Below are 23330 nucleotides of genomic sequence, written 5' to 3'. Positions count from 1 at the left end.
GCCATTGAATTTGTCTTCACTCAATTGGCTTAGTGTAGTTTGTGGCATTTGACTGTCATAACATTAGAAAGATTTAAAGAAAAAAACAGTTAACTTTCTTAGAGTTTTGAGAAGAGTAGTTCAGGAGGAAGCCTAATTTTGGTTAAGCCACGGTTAAATGTTATTAGTATTAAGAACCTAGATTATAGCAGAACCACTTGGAAATCTTCTGGGTTTACCACAGTTCAAGGACTCTCTATCATTTGAGGAAGTATCATCTTGATTTTATTTTGGCCTTGGCATGGTGTAAGTAGGTCTGCAACAAATCTCTCTGTGGTAGGAGGTTGGCCCTGATAGTTATCTGGCCACTCCCTCAGCAATTTGTAGGAAGCAATGAGAAACAGTAAGAAAAATACAGGATGGAAAGCATAGTTGAGTTAGAGTATGTAAACTGGGCAAAAAACAATAATTTTTTAGAGTTAGTATTTCAGAAAAGCATGAGATGATAATGGTTAGCTAGACAAGGCATCAGAAAGGACCAGAGGCTGATAATGTGGCACAGTTATAGTAGTAACCTTTCTTTTTAAAAACAAAAACAAAAACAAAAAACAACAAAACTGTGAATTTTTAAAGGAATAACCTCTAGATTGTGTGATCCACCACCCCCAGGGACAATTTAAAAGTATTTCCTCAATGTGGCCTTAGGTTTCCCATTTAATCCAAAGTAGAAGTTAGTAAAGGATGTCGAATATCGAGGTATATCTCTTTGGTTGTTAATTTTCCTCTGGAACCAGAAACTTCAGACTACCCTTGCTGTAATCTATTTGCAATATTTAAAGTGTGCTTTAGGTAATGGATACCTAAAATGTTGTCATTTTAAAAAATCATTAGGCTCTGAACACTCCCCATAATCACTGATAATTCTTGCATAGATTTTTTTTTTTGCATAGATATTTTACTTTACCAAGACCTATAGATGCAGACATGTAAACTGTAATGCATAAAATACATATGATGACTCTTTTTGGAGAGAGGGGTTAATATTTTCATTTTTTATATCTCACTTTTGACCGGGTAACACTATTTCATTTTTTTCTGATACTTTACTCTTCATACATTATATATGAATTAGTTTTGCTCCCTTTCCCTTATGATTGGAACATTTGAATCTCATTTGAGTTATTGAAATGGCAGGTGACTAGTATTTGAAGAAGACTTTCCAAAGACATTTTTATATATTTACTGTATGAAGTGATAATTAACAGTTTTTCTAAAGACGACCTGTGAGTTTTTATTTTTGAATGCTATTATGAACTCATGGTTTTAAAGATATCATTTAGTCATTTATAGTTGTTATCCTTCTTGTTCAAATTGTCCTATCTTTGGCAAGTAGAAGCCTGTTCAAGATGGCTTCTGAGTCCTTTTGACATGACACTAGTAGTCGTTGAGACCTTCCTTGCTCTTTAGCATGACAAGATGTTCCAGACTTATCTTGATCATTTTCTGCTCCAGATCTGGAATTAGCCATTTGCCTAAGAATTCTGATTCCTTTAAGTGGGGTATGGTATTCAGAGACCACAATCTGAGCCCTGGGGATTCTCGTTGCTACTAGTTTTAGTAATTGTTTAGGCCTTCTCAGTGGACAGACCTAGATACGTGTCCTTTTTTTTTTTTTTTTTTTTTTTAAACATATAAATAACAGTAATTCATACTGATATTTCAGGTTCTGGACTTAGGGTTTTTATTTAATGTCATCAATCTTGTGTCTGTATCTTCTTTTTCCAATGCCAAAACTACTACTCCTCCCCACAGTTTCTCATTTGCTTAATCCAGTACTTTAAATACAATAGTCTTAGAATCAGAGCAGTGCCATCAACAGTATCACTACTGAAAACAGCACTTTTGTTGTTGTCTGTTATCGATACATATGTATTTTTACTGATTATTTTGTTGTTCTTTTGTATATGCCGATAGGAATGTACTTTAAAGTCACTGAGGATAATTTCTCTCTGTGTGATTTTGTCACCAGCTGGTTTGGTTACACAGTGAGGCCTGTTTGTTTCATTTTATTTTTGATTCTTTAGGGTTTATTTGAAAATTTAATCTTGTTCTCTAATTATGTAAAATGTGATTCCAAAGTCAAATCTACAAAACAAGTCATATTCAAATAAGTCTAGAAAGAACACACATTTTCTTTTTTAGCTTGGTAAATAGCGAGTTATTTGGAGTATGCAGGTTTAATACTTTTTGTTTTATCTTCTTTTGGAATAGTTAAATAGAAACTGGTACACAGTTGTGATTCAACGCCTTTGAAATTCCTTATGTTCTGGTTCCTCAGGTAATTAATAATAAAGGGAAGAGAGCAAGTTAATAAAAAGGGGATAGACTGTTTGCTCTTTGATCTCTGCTATCCCTCTGACTTACTAATTTTGTATCTCCCTATACTTTTATCCTTTCTGTAAGTTATAGTCATCATTTTTCACTGATAGATGTTCACTGCTGAGACTGATGAGCCTTGAATGCACTGGTATAGGTAACTTTATTTCTGTCTCCCATGTGAAGAAGCATCATTTCTTCTCTGCTCATTAGAAGTAGTACAGCTTGGCTGTGTTAGCTTGAGCTTAAGGCAAGATTTTAGATGTTCCTATGCTTTGAGAACTTTTGAAATATAGTAGCTAATATTGCTCTATTTGCTGAAGGTAATTCCCTAAAGGTTGGTAGGTTTCTTAATTTTGCTGTTTTAAGTTTCATGTTTTCTAAAACAAAACAACTGAGTTTTAATTATGCAATGTATTTTAAATTCTTCAAAGAGGAAAACATTTAATCATATTAAATATATTTTTATGGGAGATTTAATATGTGTGCTTAGGATTATCTCAGTGATGAAGCTTTTTATTTCTTCAAATCAGGAGTTGTTACTGCTTTCTCAAGGTCCAGGGATAGCATAAGATGGATTTTAATGAAAGGGCAGGGTAGGAAAATAATCTCAAGTGGATTAGATTGGTGGCCATTTATCAAAACATATCTATTTTTATAATTCTGCCTGTAACCCAGTTTCTTCCTAATGGAATTGGTAGCCCAAGTTTTCCTCCTCCCTCTGGCCAAAGAAAGTAGGGAGGGAGGTGCCTGGAGTGGGAATGGCTTGGAAAAAGAGTTCGCTCTTCTTTTTAAAAGACTATTCTCTTTTTGGCCAGAACAGTTGAGAAGGTAATTCTTGTGGGGACAGGGGAGCAGTGACCATTTGTGCTTTTGTAATGGGTGGCAAGGAAGGAATCTAGTAATAACCCATATCTTTGGTCATCAAGTGACTGATGAGAAGAGTTCTACACCTGTTTGAGTGTCACTGAGTAAAAAGAAGCTAGGAAAAAAGGGGTACAAAAATGACTTGGAAAAAAATTTCTTAGGGAACATCTTTTTGAAATGCCATCTAATTTTCATGCGTTACCGGAATACATGTTTAGTGTGCATTTTGATGTGCTTATGAAGCTAGGACTCTAGAACAAATGGATGAAGATAAAATCTGACTTCTCGCTCCCTTTACTGTACCTTTGCTGTTTCCATCACTGCTTTCTCAGTTCTGGTTAGGCTTTGGCAGCAATGTGAAAATCGGCCTGTGTGCCCCAGAAGGCAAACCACTTGTGTAATTGGATAATTGTCGGAGGCCATGTGCAGTTGGAGGAAAGGGCTACCTCTTTGCACTCACTGATAATGTCCTCGGTTGTAATGAGTGGAGATGGTAAAGAAGTGAGTGGTATTTGTGAGTGAGTGCCAGCTGTGATCACCACGAGTAATGCACTGCTGCTTTTTCTTGGCAGTAGTGTTATTCTCATTTTATCTTAGCCATTTCATGTATTCCGAAAGGTATCATGATCTCTCCTCTGCCGATTTGTCTAGGACTCTGACTTGGTTAGCTTGTGAAAATAAGGTAGCAAATTGGGGTCCACACATAAGACAAGGAAAGTTTAGGATTAAGAGCAGGAATCAGGTGTAGGGAGTACACTGGGTCCAAACAAAGTAGAGGTAGAACAAAGGGAGGACACACACAATGGAAAGCAAGATAAAGAATAAACAGGAGGCAACCAGGGGAACTTATAGTGGGGAATGAGGCCGGTTTCTATACCAAAAGTCAGGGCAGCAAACACCAGGACACATACTAGAGGTAAAGCAGTTGATTAAAGGTTTATAATTTCGAAGTTAGAATGTCCATCTATAGTGAAAAAGAGGACTTTTGGGAGAACTGGTATGACACCTGCAGCATGGCTACTGAGACAGCAGTCTTTCCTAGCCAAGGAAGTTCTTCCGAGGCAGTAGCTGCTCCCAGAGGACAGCAGAGAACGCAACAATTCACTTTACATTTGGCAATTCATGACTCTCAAACAGCTGGTCTGCATCACTGGGGTTTTATGGTAAGTTAGGTTCTGTTAAGTTCTCTCTCTTTCAAAGTGGACAGATTTCTAGATTGTGGTCCATAAAATCTTAATCTGTATGCAGAAACTTTTAGTTAGGTTGACTTTTGGAAGCAGATCACTCGATTATTGTGATATAGCACACCATTGGCATTTGAAAGAGATGTTTCTTGAATCCTTCCAAAAGTCATTTTTGCAAATACCATTGACATGTAATTTTCCTCCATAAAATATAATTTTTGCCCTGGCTGTTCCACGTACCAAAAATATTTTTGCAGATGGCTTTTTCTTGTTTCTGACTAAGCATATGGTTCACTGGTTCAGTTCATAAGTCTGAGTGATCCCCAGTGACTTTCCTCCCTTGTATTTTTGGCTAACACTCGTCATTCCATAGGCCTCTTCACTTTGACCGCCAGCTCTAGCAATTGGCTGGTTTTTTATTTTTATGTCCATTTCTAATTTAAAAAAACTTTTAAAACAAGAGCTTCAGGAATGTTGCAGTGTTTCTGACAACAAGTAGAGAAACATAAGCAACAGACCAAAAAAAAAAAATCACAGCCCACACGTGGAGCTCATTTGCAAGCAGAATGATTGCTCCCTTTCCCCATGTCACTGTGCCTGCAGGTCACATTCTGGCCTCCACAGAATTGCAGGTCACTACATTTCAGTGGCCCTTTCTCTGCATCTTGAATAGTCAAAACTGAAAACTTTACTTCTGTCAATGCCAAGAATCTTCTATATTTTCTCCCTTTCATATGATGAGGATTTTCTTTGAAAAAATGTAAAGCCATTTATTTGTAAATTAATACTAACTAGCAATAATTGGGTCACAGGAATTTTATGACTCTGACCACATTAAAAAAAGCTCTTAAAAGCAGCATAGAGGGATTAAACAGCATATATGGCTTGTGCGTCAGTTTTCTAGTGTGATTTCCCTTTAGAACTTAATGAAAATAACATTTTAGATTTTTTTTTATTGTTCAAGTTGGGCATTTAGTTCTGGGAACAAATGTAGTGATGTAATCCTGCTTATATGGAAACAAATTTGTTTTTTTGGAGTTATTAGTTTATTTATCTTATTTGGAAATTTCATCAATTTATAAATACCTGTGGCTATTGTCATATGTTGGTGTACACCTCTGTACCCATGTTTTCTATTCCGTCATACCACCACTGTTTTTCATAAACACTGTCAATAACATAAATTTAATTTCCTGCCCATAGAAATAAGAAAATAAAAAGCACAATTATTTGAACCTATTGTTAAGGAAAGACTAATGTTTATTAAGTTTACAGACTTTTCAAAGTGTTGTGAATTTCTTAAGTTACTTATCTTTGAGGATATGTATTTTAGTATTACATTTGAAAACTATGGTTATATATATTTAATACTTTATGAATGAAAATTTTTTGATGTAGAAGAATTTTGACATTTACAGTGTTATATATTTTGTTGAATTCAATCTTTAGAAATTCTTTTGGTAGAATAAACTTAAATTTAAATATTTTATAATGAAATGTATCTTTGTTTTACCTACTCTTTGAATTGTGTTGAGGGTTTTCATTAATTTTAATACTATGATATTACTTAAGAAGTAATTCCAGATATCTTCCAGTATTAAATGGATATTGCCAATTGGTATATTTGCTGCAAAGCAACTTTCTGTGAAACAAATGTCATTTTACTGTTAAATTCCATTTCAAAACGATAGTCATAAACTTACAGAAAGTCAGAACTTTAAGGACTATTTATATTATGCATCATTTGCAAATATAAGCAGAACCTACTTATAAAACAGTCTTACATGGTTTTACCTTGTAAAACTGAAACATACATAAAATAATACAGTTGTTACTCTTCCTGCTGGAAGATGGTGTGAAGACATTTGTCCGGAAACCTATGAGGCACTTTCATAGAACCTGAGAGTTCAGAGGAATGTGGTTAGAAGGCCACTAATTTTAGTTCAGCCCTCCCATTTTGGTAGGTGAGGAAACTCAGACTAAAGGTCCTATGTAGATTTCTGTGGAAAGCAATCATGAAATAAATATGAAAGTTTTAGCATCGCTCATCCTCTTGTTTCCAGATACTTAGCATTGGTTCCTGGTAAGAACAGAAGTGCTTTTGTAAAACTTTGTAATTTCTCTTTCTTTCATCCTTCTTTTGCAAGATGTTCCTACACGTTTGAAAATCTGCTATCTTTGCATTTACTCCCAAGCCTTTTGTGAGAAGTAACTTTAATTTTCCTAAAGCATTAAAATTGTTTTAGTAAGAATGACTTGAGTGAATCTGTGGGAAGATGTTAGCTATGAAAACCCAGGAGAGACTGTGCGGGTGGTTAGGGGTGGGCGGTTATTAGGGGAGATGAGGGGATCCTTGTGTATCTTTGCCGCGGGCAATTTAAAAATGAGTAAATCAAGGCACAAAGAGGTGAAGTAACTTGCTCAAAGCCGTACAGTTTGTTATTGGCAGAGCAACTTGATTTCTAACAATGCTGTACTTTTTCCTTTTCCATTGTGCTCTTTTGCCTCTAACTGTTGTCTGGAGAGCTGTAATATTTGAGATGATACAGTGTTATATTTCTCAGTAGATGACATTTCATCCTTAAATTCAAGACTTAGAGTTTTTCTTTATCTTAAAAGAAAATCTTAAGCTGTGTAAAATGATTCTGCTTTGACTGAAGGGTACTGATATCTACCAAAATCATTATCAGGCTTCTCTAGTCATTTATTTTCTTGAAATTGAAATGAAACTTTCTGAACACAGCCTTACTGAATATGGATTTCAGAGCCGTAATAATGCTTCTTGCCTCTGCAGATTTTGAATTGATCTGAGTTTGGCAGTGAATTATGTATGTGTTATTTCAGGAATCTTGCACATGCCCTGCTTTAAACCACTGATTATTTTTGTAAAATGCTGTTGTGTGGATTTGGCTCATTCCATTGACGCTGAACTCATCAGATGGCTATATTGTTTCTAGGAATGTGACTTGAATTGATTAAATGGCACAGGCAACAACATCTGTTTTGTAAAGCTAGTTCAGTTTCCTAAAACTTTAAATTTTCAAATTTACAGCTTACAAATAGAATAAAGTATATTTCTTTCACACTGTAAAAAGATTTCTGTGGATTTTTGATGATAGCTTATTTTAACCTTATTTTTAACCTAATTATTCTCATAGCTTGTTTTCTTACTGTATTATGCACTTTTGCAAGGAAAATTAACATTAGGAATGTTGGAAACATAGTTTTGTATGAGTGACTCTTAACTTTTCTAGGTCATTTATGCATTTGAGATTTGCAGAAAAATAAAATATTTTATGGTATTGATCTACATATGTATAATTTTTATTTCTATCTTGCCTATTTTTCTTCGTCTTCATCCTTACAATTTTTTTCAGTGAAGGAAACATATCCATCTGAAGGTTTCTTGATTTATTATCATAGCCCTTATTTGGATACATTTGATAACCAAAGTTTATATCATAGATTATGTGGTATTAAAATAAAAGTATGCGTGTCTGATTTTGTCTTGTAGAGATTCTTTCCTTTATGCTTTCTATGTATAATATTTCCAAATGATATTTTTAATTTGAGTTAGAGTACTTGAGAGAAAATTGAGACTTAGTGAGAGCTATATACTCTCATGACAAGCTTATGGGGTCTTGTCGATCAAACTAGTGGATGTGTATTATTTTATTTAGCTGATGCAGTAGCCTTCGTATAGTCAATTTTCTTTTACAATTTGGAATCTTGCCGGTGGCTTCAAGGCTAGCATTTGAATTTACTAATTAGTCTTGAGGATGGCTATTCTTTTGTAACCTTCTCTGTCTGAATCAGATCTCTATTTTAAACTCAGAGGATGGGCCCATTTGTGTGCCTTACTCCCGCTTTTTTGAGTTATAACAATAGCTATCATATCTGCTATGTGACAGGAACTTTTATGATATTCTCTACCTCTGGCCTTTTTTTTTTTTTCCTTCAAAAATTTAACATGCTCACCAGTACTCTCTAGTTTCATCAGTTATCTTTAATCATTAAAACAATTTAAATTTATTGATAGAAAATTGAGGTTTAATGAGGGTACTATCTTTGTAGTGTGTTTCATATATCTCTGTTATGTTGTTATAGGTTTCATGCACCAGAATTGTTGGCTTACTGTGCTTCTTTCCCTTTCCTTCTTTCCTTCTTTCCAGTGGGCTATAAGCTCATTGAGGACAGTCCCCATTACATATTCTTAGCACTGTTAACATAGTGTCTGCTAAATAATTCAACAATAGTTGAACAATTGCTAGTTGAATGAATTCCCAAGAATTTTACAATGAAGACCTGATAGGAAAGATTATTTTTCTTCACCTGTTTCTCTTGATGTTTCAAGTTATTTTGAACTGCAAATGGTGTTTTAGTAATAACTGTGACAATTTATTGTGAATATAATAGATGTCTTAGTTTAGCATCATTTATGCAGTGTGTGATGACAAAGGCTAAAGTATATTAAATTGTTAACATTGTAAAAAGTACAAAAGTGCTTTGGAAATGTTGAATGACTGTCATGGACATTACTGCATTTTTCTTCGTCTAAGAAGGAATTTGACACAAAAGGCAGAGGATTGGTGGTGTCACTTTATCAAATAAGTCTTAACATTGGTAAGTGAATTTAATCACATGATTTTTTTTAATAGACTACTTAGACTGTTTGTTTTTTCCTCCCTTATTTCAACTATAACAAAGTATTTTGACTCTGCTGATTTCAATTATATTACCTAGAAAACACAATCTAGGATGAGAAATGCTCATATGACCTTGAATTCAAATTTGTCTTTCCAAAAAAATAATTTGTCCTAATCGATGCCCTTTACTGTATGAAAGAATTAGTTTTATTTGATTAACTTCTTAAATGTTGGAAGTATGACGTTAGGACAGATACATTTCTTTTTTGGGGGAACTGTCAGGGAGTATAGGATGTGAGATACTGGACCAAAATATTATTTCTCCTGGTACAAGTTTGAATTAAAAAAACAAACAAACAAAAACAACACTGTTCAATAAGTATGGAGTCTCAGTCTTAAAACTTGCTGACTGTTTAACCAAATGGGAACTATTTTTCTAAAAGTGCTTTAGGGCAGTCAGTACTAATGATTTTATACGCTTACTGAAAGTAGAAATGTAGGCATTTGATGAAAGTCTTCTCTAATAGATAGAGAATGTTTAAAAGTCAGATGATAAGTTTCTATAAACCTCAAGGGTGACACAGTTTAGTACTCCTAAATAAGGACTTAGTGTTTCCTGCTGATGAGGATATTGCTATAGGAAGCTATTTGACATAAAAATAAAGTATGCTTGAAACCTATATCGCCTTTGTGTAAACTCTATTCTTGATTTTCTTAGGCAGAAATGGATAAGATTATGTTTACAAAGACTATTAAAATCAAAGCTTGCTTTACTGCATAAAATAAAATGTCTTTCTCTGGCTGACTAGTTTTGTATAAAATGGGTCAGCCCCCTCATATTAAAGCTGTTATAGAATAAAAGAAGAGATAAGAGAGACAAATGGAACTGTAGAGAAAAAAGAGTCACGGTGGTGGACAGTTTCAGATGCTTAAAGCAAAGAGAAAAAACAGCAAATTAGAAAATGGTAACTTTTTCTCCGAATGGATCAGATGGGAACTCATACAGTCCCTAATCAGTGTGTCAAGCTGTAGATATATAACTTTTAGTGGTTCCTAGGGCTGAGAAGTGGGAATTAGGACTTAAAGAGAGGTAGTAGGAGATCTTAACTCTGCAGTTGTACTCTTAAAAGTCTTATGTTCCTTAGCATCTGTGTCTTTATCCAGAGCTATAGTTGTAATTCATCGTACTGATTTTCTTAAAGTGAGTTCATGCATTCAGTCTTTATTATTCATCAAACAGTTTTTGCCTGCTTATTATGTGGAGAGTATGAGCTGTGAGTGATAAGAGCTGTGACTGTTAAGAGGCATTTCTTGAGTCCTACCTTGAAAGGGCTCTTAGGCTAGGGGAGGTTTTGGAGGCAGGATGATAGACACTAAGAAAGAGGTAACTATAGCACTATAAGTTATGGCAGCAATCATATTCAAGAGTATTTTCCCAGCGAAACCCTCTGCTCCCTCAACCCCTTGAGTGAGGTCGTCAGACAAGTCTCAAGGTGAAGAGGCAGGCCTAAACTTCTACATGGAGAGAAAGTGATTTACTCTATTCGTCTGTTGGTGAAAATTTTGCAAAGTAGTCATGTCTACTGCCTTTAAAGAAGAGTAGGATTTCACCAGGAGGGGAGGGAGGGAAGCTACTAAAGGAAGGTGTGTCACTTAAACATAGAAATTTATGTCAGCATGTCAGCAGGGAAGAAGGGACAGGTTGAGGCCAGGTTGTGATATAAGATCAATTGTACAGTTCAGACCCTAAGTAGAAGAAAAGATGAATTATTTAAAATTTTTTTGGTATATTTTAGTTTTTTAGAACTTTTTAAAATTAAAATTCTTTTCTACATTCAGTAAAAAAAAATTATTCAATTCTTGGTGTGTGGAAGGAAAGTAATGAATAACAGCTCATGTTTTAGTTATTTGCCATAATAAATAAACACTTGATAATGAGAGTTTGTGATTTCATAGGCATTTTCTAAGTGTTCTCTTATGTAAAAATTTCTTATCAAAGTGATTGCTTTTATGTGAACAAGTTAACTTTTTTTTTTTCCTTTGGCTTTCTATAAAAGAGGATGGATTGCTGGGTGGTAAATGCCAGTTTGAAATGTTACGCTCCTTTGATTAAAAAATCATAAAGTGTTGCTTTCTAATTTTCATGATTTTAGCTAGCAGCTGGTGAGTAACTGCTTTTGTAGCAGTTTGAACTCCCATTTTTGTCTCAGAACATCTTACTGATGAATAGAGTAGTGGTTGTGCTAAATGACTGCAGAGTGGACAAAGAGATAAAGCACAGAACAGAGATAAGAGTTCCTTATGGCAGCAAGCCAAAGGCCTACTGACATTTACACATAACTGAAAGAGCACGTGGTATGTTTCTTGTACTGTCAGATAGATGCTGACCCAACTGTGCTGGTTAGCAAGGTGAGCCCCTCCACTATATACATAGTTCCATTTTTACAGTTAGGCTGCATGTCTGCTGCTGCTAGATTTTCATCCACTGGAACTCAGTATAATTTTATGGATCACCTGGGTGGAGATTTAGACTGAAGCAAAGTGAATATGCTGTTTATCGGCAGGAAAGAATATACTTATTCTCGATAAGGACACTGAACTGATAATCTATCCATAGTTTGTGTTTCAGGCTTGTGTGGTATTTTTCAAACAACTAAATATCTTTGAAAGATTCCTAAATGATATATATTCCCATCAAAATAAATGATTAATGTAACTGATCGTTTGAAACCATGTCTGCATAATGCTAAGATTAATGCACTTTCATTAATCTAGTAGTCCTGCTAAAATACACAAAACTTTAACCAGTTGTGTATCTTAACTAGCTCAACCAAACCATTAGATTCTTCAGCCTATGGACAGCTGAATCACCAGAAAAACTCAGAAACTTCATAGTGTAAATGCATCTTCCATTTTCAGCGTTATTATTTTTCTACTTATTTTAAATTGAGGGAAAAGTTAATAGAGATTTTTTTTCTTGAATAACTTGTTGATACATCAGTTTTACTTTTTGTTTATATGTGTGATTTTTTTTTTAACAAGAAATTTTATTCTTTACTGGAAATCCTGTTATTCAATTCCATAATCTACAATTCCTTTACTTTTCTACCCCAATCACAAGTGTTATTACCACAGTTTTGAAAGGAAAAGCACTGTCATCTTCCTTATTTCTCTGGTTGTAGAAACTGAATTTTGAGGACTGTTGCATTGCAGCTGATGACTGGGCCAGACTTTTTTTATTTATTGGTCCTCCATTTTACTTGCACTGTGTGAAAACACCCAGAAGACCTCTGTGGTGTTCTTGGGGATCATATAGGCATATACAGGTTTTGGCTTTCCAAGACAAGGCTGCCTTAAAAAAACTTTCAAAATATAATGTAAAAATCTAGGTTAGATAAGTTTTTTTTTTTTTTTCTTGTCACTTGAAAGTTAGATTACACATTAGTTTAGAATGTCCCCTTTGTATGGTTTCTTATACTTTTCATCTATCTGGATAGTATGTGTGATTCAATGTAATTTTTCTGTTTTCTGATATAGGTTTAATTTCTTGCCATTGCCTCTGCTTGTTCTGAAACTGCTGTCAAATACATCTTGGAACCTTGTTATATGTCCTTAATAATATATATTTTTAAAACCTCTGTCTCTGCTATATCCTAGTTAATTTCTTCATTATTATCTTCTAGCTTAGTAATTCCTTTTTTGACTTTTCCAGTTTAAACTTTATCCCTTCTATTGAGTTTTTAATATCATTACTTATTTTAAATTTCAAAAATTTATTTTCAAGCTTTCTAATTGAGTATTTCCACCTAATATTATTTTACTTTTTTTAAATGATTTTTTTTCCTATTTTAAAAGAAATTTTATAAATTATCTTAGGTTTATCTTTTAAGAAATATTAAACATACTGTTTTCAGGTTTTTTCAGACTTTTCTCATGCTATTTTGTTTGGAAGGATTTCATATTTCAGTTGCTGTATTTGTAGACTGTTATTAGCTTTCTTCTCATGTCATGGTACAAATTTGACTGCCAAGTCTCTTCCTCCCCACCCTTTTGCAGGTGTTCTTAACTAGGTCTCCCTCTGTCTCCCCCCTGCCCCTTGGTGATTTAAAGTAATTGAACTTTTCAGTTTTGATGCTGTAGTACATTTAAATTAAACCTAGATTTCTATTCCTTTAAAATTCTGTTTTACTTTTATTTTATTTTTTATTAAAATTCTCATTTTTAAATTTGAGAGTTAACAGCTGTATGTTTAAATTCAGAGTTTGATCATTATTTTACCACTGGATCCCTGAGAGTACCACTGCAGTTTTTAAACTAAATAGTGATTAGAGATAGAATTTTGTTTGAAGGATTTGACAGGAAATGACTATTTCTTGACTGAACTAAGTTGTGATTTTCAAGGTAGCAGCAGAAACATCCAGGATAGGAAAGTCTCTCATATTTTCATTGACAAGGTCAAAGTGTATTGTTTTCACATGTTTAAAACTGTATAGTACTACATCACAATTTACACAGAAATTATAACAGTGAACTTGTAAAAGCAAGGAATGCAAAAAGGAGTACTTAGTTCTGATGAATTGATTTAACAAAAAATATGAGATTGTCATGTTGCCCAATTGATCTTGTTTTGGATTGCTTCTTGAAAAAATAGGACTTGAAGCTGTTGACATAAAGCATATGTTGTAGAATAAAGAGGAATTCAGAATTTATGTAGTGAGCAGTTTTTCTGATTTCACAAGCTTCATACTTAACAAAAACGAACACAACTGAAAACTATTTCTAAGTAAAATTTCATGAATTCTCTTTACAAATTGTGATAAAGTCAAGTCTAAAAATTAATATCCATCCATGATAAAAATTTTCAGAAAAATGGTCATGGGGGAATTTTCTCAACTTGATAAAGAACATCTACAAAAACCTACAGCTAATATAATATTTAATTACGAAAGACCGACTACATTCCCCTAAGATCAGGAACATGGCAAGGATGTCAGCTCTCACCATTCTTATTCATTATAATGTTGACAGACTAGCCAGTGCAGTAAGCAGTAAGGCAAGAAAAAGAAATAAAAAGCTTGAAGATCATAAAGGAAGAAACTGTTTCCTATTTGCAGATAATATGATTGTTTTTGTAGAAAATCCCAAAGAATCTACCAAAAAAAAAAAAGATCTAGAACCAATAAGTGAGTTCAGCAAGGTCGCAGGATACAAGTTAAACATACAAAAATTATTTGTATTTCTATATGTTAGTGATGAATATATGGACAACAAAATTGAAAATACAGTATTGTTTATAATTGCTCAAAAAATACCTACATGTAAATCTAACAAAACATGTACAGGTCTCATGAGCTGCAAATCCATACACCTTTTCAACCATGGTAGTAGAGTAATTGAACATCCATAGGCAAAAAAATGTACCTTGACCCAAGTCTCATACTTTATACAAAAATTAACTCAAAATGAATGAAAAGTTTTGAATGTAAAATTATAAAACTTTTGCCACTCCCACCTCCAAACTTCTTCATGATCTAAAACTGGGTTAAGAGTTCTTAGACCCGATACCAAAAGCACAGTTTATAAAAGGAAGATTTGATAAATTACAAAAAAAAACCCCTAAGAAATTTTGCTCTCAAAAACTGCCTTTGAGAGAACGAAAAGAAAAGCTAGAGTAGGATAAAGTATTTGCAAACCCAATATCTGACAAAGAACCAATAGCGAAAGCATGTAAGATTTCTCAAAGCTTGGTAGCAAAAACCCAAATAGTCCAATTAGAAAATGTCCGAAAGATATGAAGAGATAAATACACAAGGCAAAAACACATATTAAAAGAGGTTCAATATCATTAGCTATTGGGGAGATGTAGATTAAAACTATAGTCAGTTATCACTACATACGTATCAGAATGACTAAAATTAAAATAGCGACAGCACCAAATGCTGGAGAGGATGTGTAGAAACTGGATTGCTTATATGTTGACGGTGGGATTATAAAATGGTACCAGCCACTATAGAAAATAGTTTGACAGTTTTTTAAAAAACTAAACATGCAACTACCATACAACCCAGCAGTTACACTCCTGGGCACTTATCCCAGATGATTGAAAACATATGTTCACACAAAAACCTGTACACCAATGTTTATAGCAGCTTTATTTGTAAAAGCCCCAAATTGGAAACAACCCAGATGTCCTTAAACACGTGAAAGGTCAAACAAACTATTATATATCCATACAATGGAATACTACTGGTTAATAAAGAGGAACAAGCTATTGAAACACAAACAACCTAGACGACTCTCCAGAGAGTGAAAAAGCAAACCCCAAAGGTCATATACTGTATGATTCCACTTATATAACATTCTTGAAATGACTTAATTATAGAGTACATATTAGTGGTTGCCAGGTAACGCGGGAGGGGAGGAAAGTTTTGTTATAGATGGGGAACACGAGGGATCCTTGTGATGATAGAAATGTTCGTTATCTGATATGTCAGTGTCAGTATCCTGCTTGGGATATTGTACTATAGATTTGCAAGTACTTAGCATTGAGGGATACCGCATAAAGGGTGCATGAGATCTTTTGGGTATTATCTCTTATAATTTCATGTGAATATAGAGATATCTCAAAATGCTTAATTAAAAATTAAATGAATTATTTTTCTTTTCACTAGTTGAAGATTTATTTTCTATTTTACTTAGCTTCTTGGCATCTGTATAGTTTGCTGGCTGTATAAAATTTGAACTCAAATCACTATTTCCATGACTATTCCTGTCCTTTTTTACTTGTAAAAAAATTGAGGTGCTTTAAACAATATATCCTTTAATCTGGGCATAGGTTTTTTTCCCCCTTTACTTTTTTGCATGAATACTTAGCTATCCTCAAACTACTCAAAAAACATGGTTTTAGCAATGCAAAATTGGTCTCGTTGGCCATAATATAATTAATTTTTTCTTTCATGTTTAGAATTTTTTAGGACTAATAATAGCAGCTGTGATATGTCAGTGATTTCATAATTTATTAATTATGTTAAATAAAATGTAATACTGGTGAGGCGTTAGTAACATTGCACAGATTATTGTAGTCCTGAAAAAACAAGAATAAATCCAGTGAATGAGAAAAGTGACACTATTGTTGGCACTCTGAAATTCTGCAGGAACTTACATTGTAGCTAAAATCAACCTTATCTTCTTGCTGTGTTCAAGAGGCTTTTCATTGATTTCTGTTGAGATGAAAAGCCTTTTTTAACTTAAAAAAGAAAAAAGAAAAAAGGCAGTACTCTCCAGGCCCTGTAGATTATTAAGATCTTTTAGCAGGCACTTGCTCTTTCTCTAGGAAATTGGCTGTTAAAGTCAGAAGGAACTCTTAATAGTTTGCATGGTGTTTGATTAAATGGAACAGTTGGATCAGTAGAGATTCCAGATATAATGGAGCAGATATTCACTTCTATACATCCCCTATGATTAGCATGGTTATATATTTTATATTATAGAAATAAAGTAGCATATATTGTTTTGCATTATAAAATAAAAAATATGTTAGAGAAAACATGATAAATTGTCCTTTTTGGGAAAGACTTAAAAGCATCATTAAAATATAACATATATAAAATAGTATGTGTCCAGTATTGTGGGTGGGATAGTTAATGGTTCTGCAGAGATAAAACTAACAACCATACTGGAAGAAATGATGATGATGGTTTCTAATATTGGAGCATTATTTACATGTCAGGTGTTGCTCAAAGCAACTTTTTGTATTAACTCATTTTATCATGATATTTTTATTGTGAAGTAGGGACTATCCTGTGTATTCTTGTTTATAGATGAAGAAACTGAGGCATGGAGAAGTCAGAAGGAATCTTCCCTGAGGACACATAAGTGGTAGAGAGGGGCGTTTAGTTTTAACTACCACTTTATATTGATTTCAGAGAAATAAGAGCACATATGATAAAATGCAAAATGCGAATTCATAGGTAACAAGAGGCTGAAGTCTGTGGACTGGAGTCATTAAGGCAGTTTGCCTGGAGAAAACAAAAAATTAGGACAAGTGTGGGTAGTAAAGTGAGTGATAGCAACCCGAGTACAAAGCATTGAATATTAATAAACATGCTGTATGTGGCATGGCAGCTGTTGGGAGCTGAAAGTTTGGGAGAGCAGTAGGAAAGATGGGCTAGATTAGTTAGGATAAAAAATTTGGATTGCAAAGTATGGGCTTGGGACCACATTTTCTAGGTTGTGCTGTTGAGAGGAGCAACAAAAATCTGTCAGAGATGCATTAAATATGGACTCTTAGAACTAGAGAAGACTATAAAGGTTATTATCATGTCTTTGCTCTTTAGTCTGTCTACCCTACCCTAAGTTTTATATTTTAGTTTTGCTACTGATTATCCAGAAGCTGGATAGTGTGGGAAAACAAAAGCAATAAACTAGGTATCACAAAGCTTGGATTCTGGCACCAGCTTTTCCATTTTCTTGTTGGAATGACCTTGTCATGGGTTACTTAACCAGTTGAGATTTAATTTCCTCAGTTGTGTCTATGGCTATGCTACCCTGAATAAGCCCAATCCTGTCTGATCTCGGAAGCTAAGCAGGGTCAGGCCTGGTTAGTACTTGGATGGGAGACCACCTAGGAAGACCAGGTGCTGTAGGTGTAAAAAATAAAAAATAAGGAATTGTAAGCTGACAAGGTCCTTGCAATCTGTGAGGTCAACCAAGGATTGCCTCACCTAAATAATAATAATGATAATAATTTCCTCAGCTATATAATGGACTTAGTATCATATGCCTAACCAAGGATTCGTGACAATTAAGTGAAATAGTCTAAGACTACCTTATTGAATTCATATAAGTTATTCCTGAAAAAACAATTTGCTGTGCAATAAACCCCCTTAACTGGAATGAAAATGCAGATATAGAAATTGAAGCTCCCTCTTCCTCCATGGAATGAGTAGGAAGACTTTGTTTTTTCCTACAAACCTGATCTCTCTTCTAGCTTTGGGTTTTATGGCTCACTGAATGTTTTATTTATCTATTTATTTAAAATTATAGTTGACACACAATTTTATATTAATTTCAGGTGTATCACTGAGTGTTTTGATTCAGCAGGTGTGACCCAATCACAGGACACTCAGTCAAGTAGGGGAGAGAAGACATTGAGTAACTAAATATCATGTTACATACAAAATGGTGTTTCATGAAATAATTATACCTGTGCTGTGGTAATTCAGAATAGAGATTATTGATACTTGGGAGAAATGAGAAGGCTTTGTGGAGGAGGTAGTATTTGAAAATGATGACCTTTGAAAGAAGGTGTGATGAGATGCTGAAATGAACAGATTTATTTCAGGAGAAGGGAGTATAATGAAAAAGACATGGAGAAAGAAAAGCATGTAACCAAAAAATTGGTATTTTTGTAATAAGTAGGCAGGGCCAGGAGTAATAGGAAATAGGTTAAAAAGGTAGGATGGAACTAGATTACCGGGGCCTTGATAAATATACTAAGGAATTTTGGATTGCAGTTGTTAACCGTCATGATCAACAATCCTGTTGTACCTGAGAGCAGTTTTAGGCTTACAAAGATCTTTGAAACACACTTGTAAAATTTGTCTTGGAAATAACACTTCAGGAATGAACTTGTATTACAGTGATCAAGTGAGTTATTATTCATATTCCAATTAGTATATATATTTCCTGTATTTTTAAAAATAAGAAAGGTGGTGTTACCTTTATCTGTTCTTTTTGGTTATCCAATAATACTGCTATTTATTGACTACTTATAGGAGAGTAAAAATTTTGTAGTTTTTCAGTTTGATTAAATTGAATCCCAGTCTTCACCACTTATGAATTTATATGAAATGAGATATTTCAGGAATAAAAATGTTTGTATGTTAGAATTTGTTGGTGTACGTTTTTGATAAAATTTATGAGTTGCTGCCTGCTGATAGTAGTACAAAACAGATCTTTTGGATATGCTGGGTGTCCTTAGATTTTTTGTGATTAACACTGGAGACACTTCCTGTGATGATATTCCTAAATATAGCCTTTTCAAACTCAAACACTGTATTCTTGTGAAAAATCCTACCACCATACACAATACTATTTGTGATAGGTATTGGTCATAAATATTTGGTAGCGATTGTCAAATAAGCCTATAAGCTTTACATAGTATTGAAACTTTAATGGGAATGACTTTTAGTTTTCTTGTAAAATGGAGAATGCCAATTCAAGTGATAAATAGTTAATGGTTTTTAGATATGTGATTTAAATCAAAATAATGGCTTTTATTGATTTTGTGTGTACGTGCATGTGTGAATATTTGACATCAGAAAAGTAGTTCAAACCTGCAGCTTAGATAGAGGTCTGGTATAACTGACATCTCTGGAAATTGTTCAGATTTCAGGTTGGATAAATGATTTTACTTTACTGACATTTTGAATATTTGCCACAGAAATTTTTCTTAAACTGTGTTTCTTTGAAGCCTAAAGTTTTATTATTCTTATTGCTTCCTGGAAAACCTCATTTCAGTGACAGATTTGATTCAAAGTGAGACATTGGCTAGTTGCCATTTAGCCGAAAACATCCCTCTTTTCTTTGTTACACAAATTCCACATTTTTTGAAGTATAGTTTTCATTTACGAACTTTGAAACAACTCTATTTTGCATACCATCCATGTTTTGTAACTGCTGACTTTTGTTAATTTTCATTATTTAATATTACTGTAGAATGTCATGTACCCCATCTCCTGTAGATTGATTGTAATTATCCCCAAAGTTTAAAGTTTAACTAAAGATTGTGGCAATCTTACCAGAGGGCGTCTGACTTTCTGAACACTGAATAGCCTTCTTCAGTGTGTTCTCTGTAGCTAATGAAGAGTACATTTGCTGAAACCCATGTTTGTTTAATCAGTTCTTTGGATTCACCACTGAAGCAGTGGCACGGCGAGGTTAGATTGTAGGCAGTAATCCTCCTTAAATGAGGCTTAAGGGGAGTTGGCATGGTGGTTCATAAACTGTGTTTGGAGCTTTGCTGGCTTCTCCTCGGTTAATGTTACAAACCTTGGAGTTTTTGTCCTAACCCAGTTATCTCAAAGACAATTCTCTCATTTGTTGGTTAAGGAAACCTTTTGTTGTTGTTCATCTTCTTTACACACACACACACACACGTCCTTTTTTTCTACACAAGGAGAATTTGTAACCCATTTAGGGGAAGAATCTGATGTTGATTTTCTGCTCTTTACTGAAAAACTAGTGCTGTTTAATTTCATTGAATCCTATATTTTTAAATAGAAATAAGGTAACTTGCAGAAATTTTGAACACATTGGAGTATTTGTCTTAACAGTCAAAAATGCATTTCACTTTAATGGGTGTTTTGCTTGTATTACAAAATTGACTTAAAGGTCTCAGTACCAAAGTACATATTTGTTTATAAACACTAGGAATTGGAAGTTCAGGAATTTATAATTTATAATTTGTGTTCAGAAATTTGAAATTTGGTATTTTAAAATCAAATATCATTCTTGGTGATAGTTGGTCGTTTTATTTGGTATACTTTATAATATTATTTTATATATTAAATCAGCTTTACAGATTAAGATTTACCATTTTGTATTTTAAAATGTAGCCTGTAAATTTTATATTTAAATATCACTGAACTGAAGGAGTTGCTCATAGGTGATGTTTCATTTAAAAACTATATTAAAATGTTTACTTACAACATGGTTTGTGAAAATCAGAAAATTTAGTGGTTTTGATCTGCAGAGCAGCTTTAACCACTATAAATTTATTTCGCAATATTTCTACCTAAGCAAGTAGCTGTTATAAACTGTTGTCAGTGTGGATTCCTATTATTTTCAAATCCTTCCCTGTTCCTTTTTAAAGGTGATTGTAATACATTTAAATCAGCTTTTCTCTCAACAAATTTTTGGTCACTTTTTTTTTTCGAATTTGCAAACTATGAGAAATTCATGCAAAAAGGCATTTCTTCCTTCCTTTGATGAACATTCCCTGCCTGCCTGCTCTGTGCCAGGTGGTGTAGTTACTAAAACACAGTCTTTAATCTTGAGCTTAGAATCTCAGGAAGGGGGGTAAAAATACATATTTTTCTGTAGTACTCGAAGAGCAGCACGTTAGCAGGGTGATCATAGTACTCTAAAAGTGCCCTGTAGGAACTTTGGGATAGGGGTTGGGAGTGGGAAGACTTCTCTAGGGGGCGATCCTTGAAAAGTTACCAAGATTTCAGGGCGGGGAGAGTAAATATGTTTATTGGAATACATCGGTTTCCAGTTGTGTTTTGTGGATCTCTACGTTCGTGAGAAGGTATGTATGCTTTTCTGCTTCTCCTCTCTGCCTTTTTATTTTTTTTAACTTGTTTTATATGTTGGGAACGATACAGTAGGGAATGAGAAAGTGCCCAAGAGGATGGGCAGTGTTCTTCAGCAACCTATAGGAAATGGGAAAAAGTACAGAAATAAGGGGTTGGTTTTAGATAGCAGTAAGGACATATCTGTGGTAATAAGAGAGAAGGCAGAGTTGATGCAGTTCGATGATAGATGCGGAATGTGGATTTCCCTTTCAGTGGTCTCTGTCATTGAAAAAGGAAGCAAGGTCATCACTTATGAGCAAAGAGAGAGGGAGAGATGTCAGGTTTGTGGAGTACAGAAAAAAAGGGTTAGTCTGAGTTAGGAGAGTGGTAAAGTGAAGGACCTAGAGAAACGTCATTAGTTCTGTTTTACAATGGCAAGGGCTCACTTAAGTTGTGGTTTTGAGTTTAACTTAAGACCAGTTTGTGTGGGTGTGGGTTTTTTGCAGTCACATTCAACTGCACAGGTTTAGGCACTGATTAGGTGGGGAGTTAGTTTAACTAGGATTTTGCCAGAGTATACAAAAATATGAGAGTGGGCCAAGGGAGATGAAGGTTTATGCACAAAAAGGATTATGATGACGGGCCATGGAATTTAAACTGGGAGCAGGCATGAGAGTGAGCGAAGGATAGTGAAAAGTGGTGAGACCTGTAGGTTATAGATTCTGTGAGGTTTTCCAGTTTCCTGAATTTCATTGTGGTAATGGCAATTTGAAATACGATTTTAGGACTAAGCATTGATAGTAAGAGTATGTTTAAACAACCAACCTCCCCGCACCCCACAAAAAGTTTGTTTTGAGGTTCTTCTAGTGTTCCAGTTAACAAAACCCCATAATCTGTTGAAATATAAACTTTTCTCCCCTTTTGTTCCAGCTCACAAATATTATTTAGTTAAAACTTTGATTTACTTTAAGGAAATGGCTGTTTTAAAATGTAATTTGTGGTGACATGGGAGTGTTTGTATTCCTGTTGTCTAGGTTATCAGTACCAGATTCCAATTGGATGATATGCAGAGGAAATTCAGGTTCAGCTGATGTTATGCGTATTCTCAAACAGAAGACTAAATGTTTGAATGAGAAAATTTTTTTAAAAAATTGAATTGTAACTTTTTAAAGAATGTTCATAAATGATGTATATAGCTGAGGTTTCAAAATGAATGTTTCTATTTAAGAAAACTCATTTTCTGGTTCTTTAGAAATTTCTTTCACAAACAATGAATTATATAGTAAGGAGGAACCGCTGACGCTTTGATTAGCCCTTTAGATTTGACTAGCCAAATCTATTAATTTAAGTAAAATTTTGTTCAAAGATTCACTTAGTTTTTACCTTTTACTTTACGCAGTTTGATTTGATATTGAAAGGTAAGAATTGGTGGACGTGTGTTCTGTAGTTGTTAAGAGAAGATAGAATCTAGTGCACCCTCTAGGGACTTGCTTTATACAGGAGCACAGATAATTCATCAGTGCCAGGGTTTCTCAGTCTTGGCGCTCTTGACACTTTGAGCTGGATAATTCTTTGTTTGGGGGGTTGTCCTATGCACTGTAGGATGTTTAGCAGCATCCCTGGCCTCAATCCGCTATGTGCCAGTAGTATACTACCCCCACTTCAGTCTCGGTCTTGACAAAAATGTCTCTAGAAATTGCCAGATGTTCCTTAGAGATCAAAATTGCCCAAGTGGAGTACCAATGATATATGGTGATGGAAGAGAGACCCAGGTTCTGGTATTTGGATAGTCTTGGAATTCGGAGTCTGGGAAAATTATTTTTCAGTTACCTTCTTTAGAGAAGTTGGAAGTGAGGTCACGAGGAAAAGAAGTGACAGACAAGTGAATATTTCTTTAGCTTTACCTTTGTGCTATGGTAATTGACATTAAAATACTGGCATATTAGAAATTTATGTCGATTGGTCAAGAGACAGTCCCT

General features: G+C 34.2%; 1 protein-coding gene and 1 pseudogene across 2 annotated transcripts in view; both read left to right on the top strand.

Moving 5' to 3' along the window:
- The window catches only part of MED13L (mediator complex subunit 13L), a 264752-nt gene that overhangs the window by 55581 nt on the left and 185841 nt on the right, over nt 1-23330 (top strand). The gene's annotated exons all lie outside the window — the stretch shown is intronic.
- Nucleotides 17582-17700, top strand: LOC120606906 (uncharacterized; annotated as a pseudogene).

This window comes from Pteropus medius, unplaced genomic scaffold (genome assembly GCF_902729225.1).
Source record: "Pteropus medius unplaced genomic scaffold, Ma_sr-lr_union100, whole genome shotgun sequence".
NCBI classification, from domain to species: Eukaryota; Metazoa; Chordata; class Mammalia; order Chiroptera; family Pteropodidae; genus Pteropus; species Pteropus medius.
This window is presented reverse-complemented; position numbering and strand designations above follow the sequence as displayed.